Here is a 22,318-nt window from a genome sequence, read left to right on the forward strand (position 1 = left end):
CCACACTACCATTACTATCAAGCTGGGAGATCACCCCTGTGTCGCAGTGCAAGAGCACATGCCAGGAGCAGGCATACCTAAAAAATGAGGTAAAATAATCAACTTGGTGAATGCGTGCCAAAGAGTAGAAGGAGCATGCAGTCCTGCCGCATTTCAGCCATAGATGGGTCGTTGACTATTAAACTACAAAGAGAGGGCAGCATCCAAGGAGCAGGAAAATCGCCTGAAACGTCGATTTTCCTGTTCCTCGGATGCTGCCTGACCTGCTGTGCTTTTCCAGCACCACTAATCTAAACTCTGGTTTCCAGCAACTGCAGTCCTCACTTTTGCCTAGTTGATTTTAACCTTTTTGCAAATCCTCTTGCAAGGATGCCTACCTTGAAGAAGCTCTCTTCCTCTCTCCACAAGAATCAGTGAGTCTCTCTCTCTCACTGCAACGCCCAGGTCATCTCCTCTGCTATGAAGCTCTTCAACCATGTACTGAAACAGACCCGCTACCACAGCCATATTTGCTTCCTCAGTGCCTGCCTCCGTAACCAACTGATCACACATGGACTCCGGACTACATTCAAACCAGCACAGTTTGAAACCGAACAGGACAACCAGTATAGACTGCAGATTCAAAACCACCAGCAACGGTTCTCCCTCAGTATCCTCCGCTCCACACTTGCAGCAATGTGACGGCACCTAATCTCTCTACAATCAGCCCTGCCTGAGCTGAGGGCCACACTCTCTCAGAACTGCAAAGGACCCGTTCTGTGCTATATTCTAAGAAGAATTCATACTCTCAACAAACAGTATTTCAACACCATCTCAACATCAAAAAATGTAAGTAAAACAAACTTTTATACATCCACCTCCATAACCAGCACTCCTCAAACATTCCAGAAGACTCCCCTAGCCTCTGGAACTGCTCGGACGCTATTAGCCATGTGGCTGGTACAGCTGCCATCCCCAAGGCGACCGATGATGGCACTTCTGCCCCCATCATGGCCACTTCCACCCCTCACGAATCCTCATGACCACACATAACATCACTTCCACCCCCACGTCACCGATGATGTCACACAATCAGCGACTTCCGCCCTACCCCCTACTGCCGTGTTCGCCACCACTTCCGTCCCCACCAATGTCACTCACCTGCATACTGCTGACACTCCCCCTCCCACAGATCCCAATGTTACCATCCCCACCCCACAGAACCCTGAGGGAAACACCACCCCTGCTCATGACTTCACCCCCATTCCCCCTACCACCACGCCCACTCCAGTTACAGGGTCCACCCCCACTCCCAGCTCCACACCTACCAGGTCCTAGCTCCTAGCCCTGATGAGTTTTCACCAACCCCCAGACTTCCCCCTCACTGAGGATGAACGATCAGTCCTCAGCAAAGACCTGACCTTTATCCCACTCCGACCATGCATCAATGAATTTAATACGCGCTGTGTGTCGAACACTTCTTCCACCGCCTCAGAGCTTACTTTTACAATCAGGACTCCTGCCCACCTTCCGAGGACCCCTTCACTCGCCTCCAACACACCCCATCCACCTGGACACCCCGCGCTGGCCTATTACTCACCCTTGATCTCTTAATTTCCAATTGAAGCCGAGACATTAACTGCCTCAAACTGTCTACGCCCCTCCCCCACTCCAACCTCTCACCCTCACAACATGCAGCCCTCCACTCCCTCTGCTCCAATCCCAACTTCACCATCAAACCAGTGGATAAAGGGGGTGCAGAGGTAGTTTGGCAAACTGATCTCTACACCACTGAAGCCAGACGGCAACTCAAAGATACCTCCTCCTACCACCCCCTTGACCATGACCCCAACCCCCCAATCACAAAACCATCATCTCCCAGACCATACAGAACCTCATCACTTCATGAGATCTCCCCACCCACAGCTTCCAACCTCGTAGTCCGGGAACCCCGCACCGCCCAATTCTACCTCTTTCCCAAGATCCACAAGCCTGACCACCCTGGCCGACCCATTGTCTCAGCATGCTCCTGCCCACTGAACTCATATCCACCGACCTCGATACAGTCCTATCCTCCCTAGTCCAGGAACTTCCCACATACGTTCAAGACACCACCCACGCCCTCCACCTCCTCTAAGACTTCAGTTTCCCCCGCCCCCAACGCCTCATCTTCACCATGGACATCCAATCCCTCTGCACCGCCATCCGCCATGACCAGGGCCTCCAAGCCCTCAGTATCAGTTTCTTCCTCTCCCAACGTTCCCAACAGTACCCTTCCCCTGACACACTCATTCGTGTGGCTGAACTGGTCCTCACCCTTACTTTCTCCTTTGAATCCTCCCACTTCCCCCAAATGAAAGGAGTAGCCATCGGCACCCGTATGGGCCCCAGCTATTCCTGTCTCTTTGTTGGCTACGTAGAACAGTCCATCTCCTGTAGTTACACCAGCACCATTCCCCACCTCTTCCTCCGCTACACTGATGACTGCATCGGCACCACCCCATGCTCCCACAAGGAAGTTGAGCAGTTCATCAACTTCACCTACACATTCCACCCCAACCTTGAATTCATTTGGACCATCTCTGACACCTCCCTCCCCTTCCTGGACCTCTTCATCTCCATTAATGACGACCGACTTGACGCCGATATGTTTTACAAACCCACTGACTCCCACAGCTACCTGGATTACACCTCTTCCCACCCTACCTTCTGCAAAAAATGCCATCCGTATTCCCAATTCCTCCGCTGTATCTGCTCCCAGGAGGACCATATCCACCACAGAACAGACCAGCTGGCCTCCTTCTTTAGAGACCGCAATTTCCCTTCCCATGTGGTTGAAGATGCCCTCCAACGCATCTCATCCACATCCCACTCCTTCCCCTTCAACAAGGACAGAACCTCCCTGGCCCTCACTTTCCACCCTGCCAATCTTTGCATAAACTGCATCATCCACTGTCATTTCTGCCACCTCCAAACGGACCCCACCACCAGAGATATATTTCCCTCCACACCCCTTCCCTTTCTGCGAAGACAGTTCCCTCTGTGACTACCTGGTCAGGTCCACGCGCCCCAACAACCCACCCTCCCGTCCTAGCACCCTCCCCTGCCACTGCAGGAATTGTAAAACCTGCGCCCACACCACCTCTCTCACCTCCATCCAAGGCCCCAAAGGAGCCTTCCACATCCAAAGTTTCACCTGCACATCCACCAATGTCATTTACTGTATCCGTTGCCCCAATGCAGTCTCCTCTACATCGGGGAGACTGGACGTCTCCTCGCAGAGCGCTTTAGGGAACATCTCCGGGACACCTGCACTAAATCAACCCCACCACTACGTGGCCGAAAATTTAAGTCCCCCTCCCACTGTGCCAAGGACATGCAGGTGCTGGGCCTCCTCCACTGCCACTTCCTCACCACCAGATGCCTGGAGGAAGAACCCTTTATCTTCCACCTCGGAACACTTCAACCCCAGGGCATCAATGTGGACTTCACCAGTTTCCTCATTTCCCCTCCCCCCCCTCCACCTTACCCCAGTTCCAACCTTCCAGCTCAGCACTCTCCTCATGACCTGTCCTACCTGCCAATCTCCTTTCCTACCTATCTGCTCCACACTCCTCTCCGACCTATCACCTCCACCCCCACCCCATTCACCTATTGTACTCTTTGCTACCTTCACTCCAGCCCCATTTATCTCTGGAGGCTCCCTGCCTCCATTCCTGATGAAGGGCATTTGCCCGAAATGTCGATTTTCCTGCTCCTCGAATGCTGCCTAACCTGCTGTGCTTTTCCAGCACCACTCTAATCTAAACTCTGGTTTCCAGCATCTGCAGTCCTCACTTTTGCCTATTAAACTACAAAGATATGGAGACTCGATGAATATCTCTGTCCTCAATGATGGGGGAGCCCAGCATAACAATTAAAAAGACTGAAACATATGCATCCAGAACTATTCAGCCAGAACTACCAAGTGGATGATCTATCTTCGCCTCCTTCTGAGGTCCACAGCATCATGGATGCCAAATTTCAAAAAATTCAATTCACTCCATGTACATCAAGAAATGAATGAAGATGCTAGATAGTCAGACCTAACAACATTTTGGCAATAGTACAGAAAACCCATTATCCACAATAAATCACACCCCAAGCCAAGCTGTTCCAGTATACTGTTCAATCAAGCTACACTTGCAAAGGAATACCCTGCTCATTAGCGCTCAGTTTGGATTTCGCCAGGCCCATTCAGTTCATGACCACATTATAGCTGTAGTTCAAACATAGACAAAACAGCAGAACTCCAAAAGATGAGAGAGTGACAGCCGGTGGCAAAAAGGCAGCATTCAAACAAACAGGGCATCAAGTAGCCCCAACAAAACTGGAGAAATGGGAGTTGGGGCAAAACTCTTCACTGGTTGCAGTCATACTTAAGACATAGGAAGAAAGTTGAGATTTCTGGAAATCAATCACCATATCAGTCCCAGGATACCACTCCAGGACTTGCTCAAATTCAAACCATCATCAGCTACTCCTTTAGTGATAATCCCTCCATCAAAAGGTCAGAAATGGGGATGCTTGCTGATGATTGCATAATGTTCAACAACATTTGTCACTCTACAGAAAATGAAGCAATATCCGTATGTAACAATAGCTGGACAATATCCAGGTTTAAGCCATGCTACAAATAGCAACATGCGTGCCGTACAACTGTCAGGCAATGGCCACTTCCAACAAGACCACACCTTGTCATCTCCTTGACAGTATCACAGAATCTCCCATTATCAACATGCTCAGAGTTAGCCTTGACCAGGGATTGAATTGGACCAGCCAGATAAATACAGTATTTACAAGAGCAGGTCAGAGGAGAAATTCCACAGCAAGTAACTCAACGTCTCCCCAGTGCCTGTCCATCATCTATAAGGCACAAGTCGCAAGTCACAGTGTGATGGAATACTCTCCATTTCCTTGGATGAGTGCACCTCAAACACCATTAAAGAAACCTGACACCATCCAGGATAAAGCAACTTACTTGACTGGCCTCCCAAACAACATCTTCACCAACTACTCCCTTAAATACCAATTACAATTGTAGCAGTATATACTATATACGGGGATGTAGTGCAGGAGCTCACCAACGGTCCATCAACAGCACATTTCAAACCGCATTACTTGCTACCTAGAAGGACAATGGCACAGATACATGCAAGCTCCTTCTAAACTACTCACCACTCCGACTTGGAACTAGAATCACCATTCTTTCATTGTCTTTGGCTGAAAATCCTGGAACACTTGAACAACACAATGGCTGTCCCTATATCCTATGGACTGCAGTAATTCAAGAAGGCAGTTCAGCAACACCTTCTCCAAGCAATAAATCCTATCCTAGTCAGCATCGTCCAGATTTTATGAACAGATAGAAGAAATCCCTTCATTCCAGATATAAATCCAGTAAACCCGCATGAGCTGCCTCCAAGTCAAGAACACCCTTTCTGAAATAAGGAAATTACATTAGTTACCTGGTGTGATCTCACCAGAGTCCAGTATAATTGTAGGAATATTTTCTCTGCACCTTTGCAACACAAGATCAGTATGCAGCTTTTAGCTTATCACATCTGCATGCTAACTTAGTGTTTCTCATGTGAGGACATAGTGATTCCTCTAAACAACATTTAAAACACTTGTCCACAGTTAAAAATACATGATTTATTTTCCTATCAAAATAAATAATCTCATATTTCAGTCCATCAGTCAACATACTCACTCACTTGATCTTATACTTTTGCAAATCGAAGGGATTCTCAACTGCTATTCATTCTTTACAGTTCCTTGCTGTCATGCCTTTGGTATCTTCTATGAAAACTGATGAAAATTATTTGCTTCATATCTCTGCCATTTCTTTATTTGCAATTGTAAATTCTCCATATCAACCAATAAACAGGACAAAGACTTACTTCTGCTATTGTCTTCCTTTTCACATGCTGGTAGAAGCTCTTTCATTTGATTTCATATTTCATGTTAGCTAATTTTTAAATTCTACCTTTTCCTTCATAATTTTTTTGACTGTCGTTTTGCTCCACCTCTGACACTTTTGGAGAGTAAAGAGAGTGAAATAGGGCTATGTCCTGGCCTCCTCTTTGCTTGCTATCTTTTTCTCCACGATCCTGACTTTTCCCTTCTCCAGAAATATGGAAGAGGTGTATTTATACACTTGGTCAGACTGCAAGTTCCTCAATTATTCAAGATCAGTGAAGACAAAAGACATAACGTGCCCTGATCACAGAACTCCTCCAAGCTAATGATGTTGCACTAGTTGCTCACAAAGACTCGATGGGAAGTACTAGTTTTTGGATACTTCCAAATAAACCTGTTGGACTATAACTTGGTGTTGTGTGATTTTTAACATTGTCCACCCGTGTCCAACAGTGGCTCCTCCACATCAGATCTCCCACACCAGTAACATGTTTTCCCAGACCAAAAAATATTGATACAATTGCAGTCATGAAAGTGTGTGTTGCATCTCCACTCCTGATCACATAAAATATTACCACAGTGGAAGTGATTTGCAAATCCTGCCACCTAAGCTAATAGGTTCACAATGGCAGACAATCTGTAACTTGATGCAGAACTTAAATAAGGAAATCAGCTCACCCTCAGCCAGCTCGTAAAAGCTGTATGAAATAAGACCAAGCTGATAGTTAGTAAAGCCCATGCTCTCAGAATCTTGTTGAATGGCTGTGGAGCACGGGTAATTAACAGCTACCAGAAAAAAGCTTGATAATTTCCACCTTCATGTCTGCGATATGGTATACCCTGGCAAGACAAAATCATGAATGCTGCAACTCTCTTAAAGACAGAGTTCCCAAATATGCTAATAATAATCAATAGATTGGGCACATCTGCAAAGTGGAAAAAAATTGCATAGAAAGGATTTTCTGTATGGTGAGGAAGCTGGAACCAGACCACCTGCATGTCACACAAACATCATGAGCAGATTCACGACAGGAAAGTTGAATTGAGCAACACGCGAGATATTTTTAATCAACCTATTCAGAGATGCTATCACACACTAATGAAGTTTCAGAAATGACAGCCAGACTACTGAGACCCCTCAGAATCCTAGTAGCACACAAAACCACCAACACTCTCAAACAAAAACTAACAAACTTAAAAGACCCAGTACAACCCATGGACAAAACCAACGTCATCTACAAAATTCCATACAAAGACTGCCACAAACACTACGTAGGACAAACAGGAAGAAGGTTAGCCACCAGGATACACGAACACCAGCTAGCCACAAAAAGACACGACCCTCTCTCCCTCGTAGCCCTACACACGGATGAAAAAAAACACCATTTCGACTGAGACAACACATCTATCCTGGGACAGGCTAAGCAAAGACATGCCAGAGAATTCCTAGAGGCCTGGCACTCCAACCACAATGCCATAAACAAACACAGATCTAGATGCCATCTATCAACCCCTCAGAAAACAAACAGGAAATGACATCACCACAAACCCCAGGAACCCCATCCAGGAGAAAGATATAAATAGAAAGCAGGAGACAACAGCTTCGCTTCACTTGGAGGTCGCCACTGATGATGTTATCTAGCCAGGTAATGAAACGTCTGGATATCAAACCTACAGCTCAGCGAGCAAACTTACACCCTCAATAACTTATGAGGCAGGTAGGATTTGAACCCGGGCTTCCTGGCTCAAAGGATGGAACACAACCATTGTGGGATTGGCAGGATTCAAACCTGGATCCCCGGAACAGGACTTGGTCTCTGGATTAATATTCTAGTGATAATATTAGGCTATCAGGCTCCTGACTCAGAGGTAGGGGTGCTACCATTGCATCACAAGAGCCCACAAGTAAAACATGAAGGATCTAAACATAATCTATTGCGCCTTGAAGTCATTAGCTGGCAAAAGAAGAAAATAGTGACACCTCTCTTAATCTGGCAACACCCACAATGACCAAATGGTTACAGCAGCTTCTCAGCAGACAGCAATGCTGAAAAGCAACATTCCATAACATCTATTGATAGCTTCATATATGGCACTTGTGGCACACCTGCTTCTGAAGAGTGCTCTTCCAAAACATTAGCAAAGGTGCACAAAATTAAGGTATCTCAATCTAAATAATTGTTTGCTGCATGTCCATCATCCCTCGAAGGGAAGGATGCTACCCCGGGATTCAATGTATTTCTAAACTTCCCCCTACCTCTCATTAGGCTAATTATAAAGCATGAATTAGAATGAACCAATCTTGCCTACACAATCACACTTCAAACAAATTCCAGGAAAATAAACCATTAGCACTATTGAGACAAATAAGAACAACACTTGAAGGAAAGATGAGACGCTATTTTTACTTTCTGATTATAAGACCTCAATCACAAAGATCCAACTAGCAGTTATAATCTTTAAAATACTATATGTTAAAAGAATGGCTCAAACACTGATTCAAAGGACAAAGTGTGGGACTGCACATTAGGAGAAATTATGTTTAAATAGTTAAAAATAATGCAACCAATACAGAACATTTCAAATTACACAGCACACGCTGTTGAAATAACATTTAAAAAGGAACAAAGGTGGGATAGCACTTCTTACAGGCAGGTTCATCACTCTTTGGGATGCCACATTCTGTAATAGTTGTCACCTTCAACTAGCTCTCATCTGTGACTTCAAGTAGTTGTTAGCAATTGACAGTGGTGACACCACAGTAAAGCACTTCAACTGGCAGGCCAATCCAGATGGGAGCAGCCATCAGGTTCTCTATTTGCAGTGACTTAAAATGCAAAAACTGATTGCAATGGGCTGGGTAGATGATACAAATTCTAATGTCCAGTGCTCCTGAAGAAGTGGGTCAATATGGCATTGCAGAACGCACAAAAAAAAACAGATGATGCACTGGTCATCGACTGCATCCAGGTCTACCTCCAGCCATCTTGACATGTCTCACCATTGGACCAAGATAGACCAGGGTGAGAGAGAGCTGCTGATGTGCAACTCTCCTTCAATATAATGCAATTCTTATCATCTTCCCCATTAAACTTAGAAACCATCATGCGTTTTGAAGTCAACTACTCCGTGATTTTTTGAGTATCAGCAAAAAGCATAAGATATTATTTATTGTAAACAACAATGCTGAGAAACAAAATGCAGCCCACAAGAAAGGAATAAAATACTGTTCTTCTGATCTTACAATGCTCATTCTGATGACAATTCTGACTTTAGTGACAGAACTACAATAATACAACAGCATATAGTTCCAGGATTCTAGATATCTGTAATGCTAACATGCCCTTATTGGACAAAATGATCTTGAATTCAGAAAAACTAACTCAGCTAGTCACATAAACAAGACCACATAAGAGGTTCAGTATTTTACAGCAAGCTACTTCTCTTCTCGACACCCCAAAAGATTTTCTAATATCAAGGCACAAGACAAGATTGGGATAGAATAACCTCCACTTGCAAAAATACAGCATCCATAACATCTAAAAAACTTGACCTATCCGAAATAAATGAGCCTATGACTGGCATCCCATTCAACATAAGCCTAATGGTCTATGTTTTCTTGAATTTAGAAACACATTGATTATCGAAGGGTGTTAAAATTAAAGGCGACTGTAAAATGGTGAGGATAATCAGAGGTGAGAACTCCTTTTTTGCACTTTAGATACAAAAGAATTTTAGCAAAAAGGGGCCTTTTAAATTTCATATCTTCAGAACATTTGCCCAGTCATTTCAGTCACAGATTCAACCAGTAACATTACCACAAGACTACTGCTGTCTTGGCAGGGTTCATAATACAAATAAAAATTTTAATATCAAAGTGATCCAGGTGATAATATCCAAACTTTGCACAGGTTAGAACATGAGTAGCAGCGCTGCTATGAATTGTCAGTTTTTTTTATGATGGCCAACATTTTATTTGTGAGGTATAATTCCTGCTGCCAAGCTAAGTAACAATAAATCAGTGCAGTATATTGTGGTTCAAAGATGCCTTTTAGTTTGCAGTGTCTTTGGTGTTTTTCTGCTGCTTCTCTACAATATTAATACAGCTAGTTGTATTTCCCAAACTTTATGCTTTAACATTGCAAATTTGTCTCTCAAAGAATTGAATAAGCATCTGGGAAAACATGTTTGAACCTCCCTCCATCACATTTCTAGGCATAAGAAGGTTGTGATCTGTTGAAAACATTATTATTACCCCAATTCCTAGTCTTGCTCAGTTAACATTTGTTGATGCTATTGTTATTTTTTGCTAAAATTCATTTGTATCTAAAGTGGAAAAAGGAGTTCTCACCTCTGATCATCCACACCATCTTACAGTTATCTTTGATTACAGAAGGGTGTTAACATTTAATGTGTTTCTAAATTCAAGTTACGTATGATATAGTCAATTAATTTATCCATTCTCAGCTGAAATATGAAGTTAAACTGCAGACTTAACCTGTAATACTTAGGGTTTCTCGAAACTGTTTTTAAAATAGTGAACTGAGAATTAAAAAGGATTAGACTTTGGTTTTTCACATCTGCCATCTAGTTTCAAATTAATCCCTTGGAAGTAAATAGCTTTTGTCCCTCATTGTAAAGAACCATTAGGAAACCAGTGAACTCCCCCCACCCCCTTCCCTCCACACTCTACCCCACCCCCCACACACCCCCAGTATAAAATAGCCCTGACCTTTAAAAAAGCTTCAGTTTAACAACTAATCCAGCTAGTAATGTGTCAACTTGGAGTGCTCTTCCAAGGACCAAGGGAAGAAGTTTCTTTTACATCCATTCTGCATTACACAGGGGCATGCTTGAATTTAAAAAAAAATCTATTCTACCTGACATCAGCATTCTGCACAGCAAGGAGCACAAAATTCACACAAGGAAATATGTTCCAGGACGATCGTTCCTGGGGCTAAGTATCCCAAAAATCAAAAAGAATCAAAGGTAAGCCTCATTTTGAATCATAGCAAAAGTGATTTGATTTGTTTCCCACCTTGTAATTAGCTAGTTATTGCTGTCTCTTAGTTGAAATTTTAAAAGATCTCTTACTGTTCCAGAAATATTTATAACTGTGTGTGGGAGTGAACTGCAACTACCAGATAGATCTATGAGGTTTGCTTGAAGGGGAAATTTTAGCATAGATTCTGACAAGATGTGAAAAATACTTAAATAACTCTGCAATCCATGGTAGCTCTCATGAATATAAATGAGTACTGTGCAGAAAACAGCACAATGTTCTGAATTACAAAAAGGTTTGGAAGGAAGGCTGTAGATTTCAAGCCTGACTTCGCAAACAGCAGCTTAGCAGGTTTCTCAGAACTGAAGACTTCCTTAACTGAGGAAAATCAATGGAGTAAAATCAATTTATCCAAATACCTTGAAACAATCTTACCTACTATCTTTCACATGTTAGAAATAATAACTTGCAGAACTTTACTGTACTTTGGTAAGCTGAAATTCTAAACAGGATAAATATCATGCACAGTACTTAGCCACTTACAGTTTGGAACATAATAAGTCAGAACAGAAAATGGTGAAAAAAAACTCAGGTCTGGTAGCATTTGTGAAGTGAGAAAGAGTTAGCATTTTGTGCTCAATGCAACCCCTGTTCAGAACTGGTTCTGAGTGATGGTTCCTTACAATTAGCAGCTATCTAGGGAGCGGTAGGTAGAAACGGACATGAGGTTTGAGGGTGGGTGTGGCTGGGAACCTGACAAACAGGTGGAGTCTCGTTCTTCTGTTGATGAGCGCGATCGGTATTGCCTTTCACAACCTGATGAGGGCTAACTGCAAACCTACAAATTGAAAATGGCTGTGACCACATCTGGGTGGAGTCAGTTTGCTGACTAACAGACAGGCTTCACTTGAGGGACAGAGGGCCTTTCAAGAGGCAATTGAATTAATCATATACTTGCAATCACATAATCATGCAGGGTACAATGCAGAGGGTTGCAAATGCTGTCAATATCGACCAAGTCACTGGTGTTTGCAAACTGAATACAGACAGATCATGAAACAGAAGTAATCACAGGCAACTTTAAAAAAGGCACCTGTAGGCTACAATAAACAGGAAGAAGGCTGGAAGAAAATGGCAAGCCAAGGATTACACCCGAAACGTTGACTTCTTCACCTCCTGATGCTGCCTGACTTGCTGTGTTCTCCCAGACTCCTGCCTGTCTATTTTGGATTCCAGCATCTGCAGTTTTTTTTGTCTCTAATCTACAGGCTACAAAGCACACAATTAATGAGAGTCTCCCTGAGCGCACAGGGGCACAGAACTAATTCCCTCTCAACATAAACTCATTATAATACAAGATGCTCTTTTATGCAATTATATCATCCATGGTTGGGAGGAAAAGGGTTAAGTCTCATGTAGCATTGTCACTCCGACTCTTTGCCACATGACTGACTGTGCATAACACCGAACCTTGTTCCAATGAAAAGTGCCAAGAGGAGTCATTCTGTAGCCCTTCATGTCTGAAAGGCCCATGTCATATACATGTATTGCAAACTTAACTGCTCCAAGTGATATCAAGCCTAATCTGTTCCCTCTGTTTCCCACATAAGCTTGTAAGCTTGACAGATGATTCCAACTGTAGCACAGGTTATCATTACTATTGCAGCAATGCATCAAAGACACAGAGAAATGGAAGAGGAACAAATCCACTGACAAGTCCTGAGCAGGAGGAACATCCAGAGGATATCAAACAGCCTCCACATAAAAAGAATGCAGCTGAAGGGCCCTTCAGGATGCACAGAGGACTAGCTTCTTTATTCTCCATGCTATTTCTTAAGGATGAGCAAGGTAGGCACAGGCTGAGGATATAATGATACACCATGACTGAACTATGCCAAATGCTAGAGTGGACTTTTGATCTGAAAGAGTAGGTGGCTATCATGTCCCAGTGGCTGGCAAAGTGACAGCTGCATTGAACTTTTATGCAACTGCCGGCTTCCGAGGAGCAACTGCAGAAGAGCGAGATCCTTTCAGTTCCACATGACGGGCCATGCACAAATATAAGCAATGGAATTTGGCATGATAGCTGGCTTCCCCAGGTACAGGGCACAACAGACATTATTAGCATCATGCTGACAGAGCCATATCATAATGCAGCTGGGCTCATCAACAGAAAACAGTTCTAATCCAATGTTCAAGTTATCTGTTGTTATCGGTTCTAGTTCCTACACTTGTGCACCTTGGGACCTGCCATTATGCCTATATCTTTGAGAACTCTCATGCTGTTACTATATTTCAAGCGCTGAAAGCCTTAGAAGGATGTTTACTGGTTGTTTACTCTTTTACGCAGCCTCCTGACTAAACGGAGCACAGATACAATGCAGACCGTTCCTCAACCAAGGCTACAAGTTTCCACTGCTTGGATTGATCAGGGGAGTTCTTGCAGAACAGTCCAGACACAGTGTGCTGCATTATTCCAGCAATGCTGTGCTCTTCACAGGCAAAGGTGAAGTGGGGTGCATGAAATGTTGTTGAACTAGGAGAGCGGATGTAATCTTCCTTAAAAGAGCATGAGGACCCTGAGCAGGAGGAACATCATCTTATATATTACAGACCATAGCCAAGACAGATGGTACAAGTCAGAGAGGACTTAGTTGACAAAAATAGAAATTTCTTGAAAGCTTCTGTGGACAGAAATCAGAGTTAATGTTTCAGGTCAAGTGACCTTTCATCAGAGGAAGCTCGACAAAAATTACATTGCCAAAGTTTTCAGCCCAAAGAGGTGCATAATATTACACAGAAGTCATGGTAACTTGGTCTGCTCATAACTAAAGTAAAAGAAGTATTTAAGGTTTGAAAATTGTTCAAAATTAGACAACATTTTCAGAGTAAATAATAGAAGTAGAAATATCGGTAGATTTCAGGAATACATAGATTGGTGAATTAGGGAGGGATACATTATGGGTTCAATTTAGTGCAAAAATGTATGAAGTAATGATATAAATTTCAAATTGAAGTTGTTATATCTGAATACATGCAGTATAAGGAATAAAGGTCAATTAACTTGTGGTGCAGATAGAAATTGGCAGGCATGACATGGTGGGCATCACACAGATATTGCTGCAAGGGGATCAGGATTGGCAGCTGGATTCAAGGATATACTCCTATTGAAAAGGCAGGCAGGTGGACAGAGGGGTGGGAATGCCTTATGAGTAAGAAATGAAATTAAGTGAATAGTAAGAAACAAAGTAGGATCAGATGATGTAGAATCTATGTGGGCAGAATTGAGGAACTGCAAAGGTGAAAAAAAAACATAATTGGAGTTATGTGCGGGCCTCCAAACAGTAGTCAAGAGCTGGGGCGCAAGGTACACAAGATGATCGAAAAGATGTTAGGAAAAGCAAAGGTAGTGATCATGGAGAATTTCAATTTGCAGGTAGACGAGGAAAATCAGGTTGGTAGTGGATTACAAGAAAAGGAATTTGTGGAATGTCCACAAGATAGCTTTTTGGAGCAGCTTGTGGCAGAGCCCACTAGGGCGAAGGCAATACTGGATTTAGTGTTGTGCAATGAGTCAGACTTGAGAAGGGAGCTTAAGGTGAAGAAACCCTTAAGAGGCAGTGATCATAATATGACTGAATTTACTCCATAATTTAAGAGGGAGAAGACAGAATCAGAGGTAAAGGTACCACAGCTGAATAAAAGCAACTACAGAGGCATGAGGGAGGAACTGAGTAGAATTGACTGGGAGGGGAGCCTAGCAGAAAAAAACAGTGGAACAGCAATGGCGGGAGTTTCTGGGAGTAATTCAGGAGACACAGCAGAGATTCATCCTGAGGAAATTCAAGCATGATACAGGGAGGGTGAGACAACTATGACTGACTAGGGAAATCAGTTAGCATAAAAGCAAAGGGGAAAGCATAGAATGTGGTGAAGGGCAGTGGGAAATTGACAAAGACCAACAGAGGACAAATAAAGAAAGGAGGGAGAAGATTAAATATGAGTATAAGCTAGCCAGTAATATAAAGGAGGACAGTAAGAGTTTCTGCAGATACATAAAGGACAAAAGTGAGGCAAAATGGGCAATGGGCACTGGGGAAATAATAGTGGGGAACAAGAAAATGGCTGAGGAACTGAACAATTACTTCGCATCAGTCTTCATAGTGGAAGACACAAGCAATATCCCAAAAATTTAAGAGAGTGAGGGGGCAGAGCTGAGTAAGTTGGCCATCACCAAGGAAAAGGTGCTAGAAAAACTGAATGGCCTGAAGGTGGATGTATCACCTAGACAGATGGACTACACCCCAGAGTCCTAAGGGAGATAGCTGAAGAGAGAGTGGAGGAGTTAGTGGTGATCTTTCAGAAATTGCTAGAATCAGGGAGTGTCCCAAAGGACTGAAAAATTGCTAACGTGACACCCCTGTTTTAAAAGGGAGTAAGGCAAAAGATGGAAAATTACAGACTGATTACCCTAACGTCAGTCATGGGTAAGATCCCAGAATCCATTCTGAAGGATGAGATTTCTGAATACTTCAATGTGTATGGTAAAATAGGACAAAGTCAGCATGGTTTCATCAAGGGTAGGTCATGCCTGACAAGTCTGCTAGAAATCTTTGTGGAAATAATGAGCAGGTTAGACCAAGGAGAGCCAATGGATGTTATCTACCTAGACTTCAAGAAGGCCTTTAATAAGATGCCGCACAGAAGGCTACTGAGTATGGTTTTAGAGGCAAGGTTCTAGCATGGATGGAAACTGGGCTGTCTGGCAGAAAGTAGAGAGTGGGGATAAAAGCGTCCTTCTCAAGATGGCTACTGGTAACGAGTGGTGTTTCACAAGGCTCAGTGTTGGGATCACAACTTTTCACTTTATTCATTAACAATCTAGATAAAGGAACTGAGGGCATTCTGGCTATGTTTGCTGAGAATACCAAAGGTAGGTAGAGGGACAATTAGCATTGAGGAGGCAGGGAGGCTGCAGAAGGTTTCAGACACATTAGGAGAGTGGGCAAAGAAGTGGCAAAATGAAGTATTATGTGGGAAAGTATGAGATCATGAACTTTGGCAGGAAGATTAGAGGCATGGACTATTTTCTAAATGGGGAGAAAGTTCAGAAGTCTGAAGTACAAAGAGACTTGGAAGTTCTAGTCCATGATTCTCTAAAAGGTAAACTTGCAGGTTGAGTCAGTAGTTAGGAAAGCAAATGCAATTATGGCATTTATTTTGAGAGGACTTGAATATAAACTTCTTAGGCTCTAAAAGACTCTGGTCAGACCACATTTGGAGTATTGTGCACACTTTTGGCTCAAGAATGGTACACTGGCCCTGGACGGTGTTCAAAGGAGGTTCATAAGAACGGTCCCATGAAAAGTCTAAATGTATAAGGAACATTTGAGCACTCTGTGTCTATACTCGATGGAGTTTAAAAGGATGGTGGGGGGGATCTAATTGAAACATACAGAATACTGAATGGCCTTGACAGAGTAAATGTTGGGCAAATGTTTCCATTGATAGGAGAGGCTAGGACTTGAGTTCACAGCCTTAGAGTACAGGGAAACTTCAGCCCGAGAGTGGTGAATTTATGGAATTCATTGCCACAGAAGGCTGTGGAGGCCATCTCATTGGTATGTTTAAGACTGACATAGATAGGTTTTTGAATATCAAGGGGATCAAGGTTTACAGGGAGAAAGCAGAACTGAAAATGTGTTTCTGGAAAAGCGCAGCAGGCCAGGTGCTGCTGTGTTTTTCCAGCAACACATTTTCAGCTCTGATCTTCAGCATCTGCAGTCCTCACTTTCTCCAGGGAGAAAGCAGAAGACTGGTGTTGAGAAACTTAGCAGCCATGATTGAATGGCGGAGCAAACTTGATGGGTGAATGGCCTAATTTCTGCTGCTACGTCTTATGGTCTTAATGGCACTAGTTTGACAGTCTCTAGAAAGGAAGGGCTTCAAATTGCAAAACTGTCGAAGGTGAAAGGATAAGTTGGAAAAAAAACAATTCAGAGAAAGCAAGTTCTTGATTTGATTTGATTTATTAGTCACGTGTCCTAGGGCACAGTGAAAAGTTTTGTTTTGCATTCAGTACAGGCAGATCATGCCATACAAAGAGCATAAGGGTATCAGAACAGTGAGGAATACAATGTAATGCCTGCAGAGAAGGTGCACAAAGTGCATGATCAAGATTAAATTTGAAATCAGAGTTCCATTCAGAACTCAAATAACAGTGGGGAAGAAGCTGTTCTCTGATCTGTTGGTAAGTGTGATTAAGCGTTTGTATCTTCTGCCCAATAGAAAAGGTTGGAAGACATCATAACCAGAGTGGGGGGCGGGGGGGGGGGAGGAGGTGTCTTTGATTATGTTTGCTGCTTTTCCAAGGCAGCAAGTATAGATGGAGTCAACAGATGGAAGATTAGCTTGCATGATGGACTGGACTGTGTTCACAACTCTGCAGTTTCTTACGGTCCTGGAGAGAGCAGTTGCCACACCAAGCAATGATACATCCACATACAAAGCTTTCTGAGGTGCATCAATAAAAATTGGGACAGTGACTACAAAAACAAAAGGAAATCATGTTAATTGTTAGTACCTAGGCCTTTGCTTCAACGGCATACACATTAATGCACTCCATTTTAGAAGAATAGCAAGGATCTGGAGACAGGACATCAAAGTTTGCCAGAATGATATCACAAATGAAACAGTTCAATTATGTGAAGAGGTTGTGAAAACTGAGTTTACCTTTTAACAACAAAATTAATTGGAAACTTTTTACAGGCTTTCAAAATTGAGGAGTTCTGATAGTGAATAGGGAAAAAGCTATTTTCTTTGGTATTCAAATGCCTAACTAAAGGTTATTAATTTAAAATAACTGGCAAATTAATTAAAAGAGGTGATGATGAAAAGAATTCCTTCATTGATATTTGTCAATATCTTTAATGCAATACTTATTATACCTCCCTAATTCATCAAACACTGGTCAGCAAACTCTGCATCTGGCACTAACAGTAGTCCTGGTTTTCTCTGCATTGATATTGTGTGGATCCTTTATGTTAGCTTAAATCCTGTTTTGGTGTTGAACTGAAAAATCATACATCCATTATCCACGCAATTAATACAATTATAGTGATGTCCTTACTTTTAAAGTTTTTGTGCATTGAATACATTTGACCCGCTGTGTCTGAAAAAGGTTGAGACCCAAGGCTGACAAGATTAGAGGAGTACAATCAATTTTTGAAACTGTGGTGGATCAGATTCCATAAAAATTTGTAAAAGGTATTTGAGGACTATGGGAAGTAAGATGGAGACAGAGAATAAATTGGGTAGCTCTTTCAAAGAGCTAACATAGCATGATAAGCCAAATAATGATCTACTGTACTTTAAAATTCCAATAAACCTGTAGGTCTCTGTACCAACAGGTTTAGGGTGCAACTCATTGGAGCTAAAAAGGGTAGTTTCAGTCTTAGAAGACAAATATTATTCATTCATATGAGGTGATAGGTGTTGCTGGTAAAACCAGCAATTATTGTCCATCTTTCATTTATGACATCACACTGGCTCAGAGATTAGCACTGCTGCCTCACAATGCCAGGGACCTGGGTTTGATTCCAACCTTGTTGTCTATGTTAAGTTTATTCTCCGTGACTGTGTGGGTTTCCATCGGATGCTCTGGCTTCCCTCCATAATCCAAAGATGCGCAGGCTAGATGAGTTAGCCATGGTAAATATGCGGTTGTGTGGATATGATGGAGAGACTGGGTCTGGTGGGTGCTCTTTGAAGAATCAGTGCAGACTCGATGAGCCGAATTAATTACTCTTAAGAAGTTGAGAGTGAACAATTTTCTCAACTTCTTCAGCCCATATGGAGTAAGTGTATGCAAAGTATTGGTTTGGCAGGAATGCCAGAATTTTGACTCGGCAACACTGGGAAAAAAAAAATCAGTAGATATTTTCAAGTCAATGTGGTATGCAACTTGGTGGGAACCTGCAGCCAACAACGTAGCCATAAGCCTGCTATTCTTGTTCTTCTGCCCCCAAAACACTAAATTATAAAAAGCCGTCAAATGCAATGGATCTGTTAATTTAAGTCAATAACCCATTGAAAAAAATAACTTCTTTGGATTTTATGGAAATTATATTGTGAAAACTATAGAATGCTTAAATTTTGGTTGCAAGCTTTTACAAGCCAACTGCTTTTTTTTGTGCTTAAACTATTCATAACGAGTCTTATTTTTCTTTGTAATGAAGCACTGTTCAGCAAAATGAAGCAACTTGCAGGCAAGTGGCAAAGTTTTAGCACTGAATTATAAAATGATCCGAAGAAGCCTCTTTCACATCTGAGCTTAGCAGACAATTTCTGGCTTTGCAGTATACATGATTAAATTTGATTGTACAACAGAATCACACTGTTAATTTTTGAATTGTTCGGTGGAGGGGATGGTGGTGTATCAGCATTTCATTATTGTTTGGCAGGAAGTGAGAGTTTCAAGGGAAACCTTTGTTTAAGTTTGGCCCTACAAGACAAAAAAATTGTTGCTCAATTTATTCAGAATCGGTCACCTCTGACATTTGGGAGATATCACTTGGTATAAACTGGTTGCTTCATATACCTACAGAAAATCATTTATTGTGTATGAAGAGATTTACATGAAGAATATAAGAAATAGGACCTGGAGTCGGCCATCTGGTCCATCGAGCCTGCTCCGCCATTCAATCAAGGCTAACTTTTTTCATGGACTCAGCTCCACTTACCCATATGTTCAATTCCTTTAATTCTAGGCTTACTGAACCCAAAATCTGCTTTCTCTCCATAGATACAACCAGACCGAGTTTTTCCAGCAATTTGTTTTTTTTTTAGTTTTATTAAGTTGCTTGTTTCAAAACATAACTAGTTCAACAAATCTCAGACTTCAACAACTTACCCTCTCAATTTATATTATTTCAATAAATAAATTTCATCTGTTCAATTGCAAAGTCAACTCATGAGTTAACCATCAATTCACTCCCTCAGAAATAAGTTTATTGAATTCAATCAAGCACGTTATAAATTAAACTTGGCTCATATCAAAAACATTCCTGAAGAAGGGCTCATGCCTGAAACGTCGATTCTCCTGCTCCTTGGATGCTGCCTGACCTGCTGCGCTTTTCCAGCAACACATTTTCAGCTCATATCAAAAACAACCAAAAATGCTTTTATTGCAATAAATAAAGCATTTTGAAAATGCTTTACAACTCTGAAGCAAGCTGAACTTTGCTTCTTCAGCACAATAAGAAGGCCAGTTAAGGAGCCAAATTATATGGAAGCCACAGACGGGAGAGTAGCAATTATGGAGGAGGTTGCAGATATTTTGAGGAGCAAAGTCACAATAGGATTTAAACTTGCAGGGCTACTGCTAAAACCTTCTAAGCAATAATACTTCCTAATTCCACATGACACATTTGTCTTAGCAGTACTTGTTCTGAAGTGGGTACTGGAACAATTTATTACTAATACATAATAATTTTCATCCTGGTTGTGTGTCTTACAGGATCAAATACCCACAATAAAAGAACTGCATTAAAAGAACTGCAATCCTCAAAAAGAGACTTCAACAATGTTAAAGAGCACATCTTAATTTGCGGGGAATGAAGTAGCAAGCAGCACAATCCCTGAAGAAAAAAAATGTTTGGTATCCTACCGTTTTTTCCAAAATAACGCAACACAACATCCCATCAGAAAGATTTCCATTTAGTGATTAAAGGAAAAGGAAACAAGTCATAAAACAACTTTTTCTATATGTACATAACTGGCATGCTGAAAAGTTTTCCCGCAAGCAGCAGCATCAGTATGAGCACAGTTCACACTCAATTACTGCAGTTGATCTTTCCATTCATCAACCAATATTAATCCAATTTGAGCTAAATAGCGTGGGCAGAAAGACAATGAGCAGGTAGCAAATCATGAGCTGATGACTACAGGTGGAGGAAAGAGCAGGAAGCTTGTACATATAAGAAAGGTCACCATTCTCCCCATCTGGTATGTCAGGAAATTGATATCTTGGAGTACATTATGGTATTATGAATAAGTATTGTTGCTGAGTTGCCTGTCTAAATGACAAAATTTAGAGAAAATTATAACTGAAATCATCTTTACGTTTGCATATCCACAGCACTGACACAGAAGCTTCAATAAAAGTTATTTTTTAAAAAAAGTACATCCACAATAGCAACAAAGATGCAGACATTTCATAGCCATTAATGGTATCTTCCAGAATACAGAAGATGCCATATATCCTGCGGTGCCTATGTTGGCTCTTTGAAAGAATTGTCTAATTTCGATCCATATTCCAGATTTCTCTATGTAACACTGCAAATTAGTCTGCTTCAAGCACATTCCAAATTGCCTTTTGAAATTTCTCATAGAATTTACTTCCTGCACAATTCCAGATAATGCATTCCAAATCTCAATTTTCTGCGTGAAAAAAAACTAATTTCCCCTTTGACTCTTTAGTTGCTAGTTTAAATCTAGGAACTCTACTTAGCAATTCTGTTAACAGAAGATATTTGAAACACATGCTCAGACAAGAGTCAAATCCAATGTTCCCAGTAACAACCAGATACCAGACTCCACCTCATCAAATATTCTAAAATATGACCAGAACAGGTTGACACAAACCTATTACTTTGGTTCATGGCCTTCCATGACACTTATCAACAGAAAATTTACAAAATCCAAAACTCCAGAGATGAAAGAAGTAAGCAATCTAAATCAAAGATTTATCCGTGCTATTATGAGAAACACACCATTGAACAAATAATCAAAATGATCTGACTAACTCTGGAATCAAGTCTGCTAGTCAACATAACAATGATACTTAAACAAAGAACCCATAGTGTTTCTCTGATTTGTCACTAGGTTCATAGGGTTAATATCTGAAAGTAATTTGAAGTGGGGAGGGTAATATAACATCTGGATGCTAGAGGATACTGGAGAGAACATGAAAATTGATGGATAGAGTTACTGCCTAACAATATATACTGAGTTTCTTTAACAAAATTGAGAACCTTTTTAATCAATGAAAATGTTGTGATATTTATCAAAAAATTTGTTGAATACTTATGTACAAAAAAAAAGAATTGTAAATGGATACAGCATGTTTCACATCCTCAGGATATCACATGGTGTTTTCCAGTCAATAAAATTACCAAAAACTGGTTTACAAGTCGATTTCTGAAGCCTCAAAAACTCCTTATGAAAACTGGGACAAACTTACTTTCACCAATTATACAACATGAATCATGGGTGATCACCCTTTGAAATGTGGATAAAATATAACATTTCATTTTAAACCAATCGGATATAGTTTACTAAGTAAATTAATTGCACAACAACAGCTTTAACCAGTTT

At 41.6% G+C, this 22,318-nt stretch overlaps 1 protein-coding gene and 1 long non-coding RNA gene across 5 annotated transcripts in view; one reads left to right on the top strand and one right to left on the bottom strand.

Moving 5' to 3' along the window:
• Positions 1-22,318, bottom strand: part of gramd4a (GRAM domain containing 4a) — a 158,102-nt gene that overhangs the window by 114,833 nt on the left and 20,951 nt on the right. The window lies entirely within an intron of this gene.
• On the top strand, positions 10,740-20,798 carry LOC122561693 (uncharacterized). Its single transcript, XR_006315088.2, has 3 exons — positions 10,740-10,929; positions 13,293-13,448; positions 20,460-20,798. It is a non-coding gene; the product is annotated as an uncharacterized LOC122561693 (long non-coding RNA).

Source organism: Chiloscyllium plagiosum, unplaced genomic scaffold (genome assembly GCF_037043375.1).
Source record: "Chiloscyllium plagiosum isolate Xiang-an unplaced genomic scaffold, Cpla_swu_hap1 HiC_scaffold_23, whole genome shotgun sequence".
NCBI lineage: Eukaryota > Metazoa > Chordata > Chondrichthyes > Orectolobiformes > Hemiscylliidae > Chiloscyllium > Chiloscyllium plagiosum.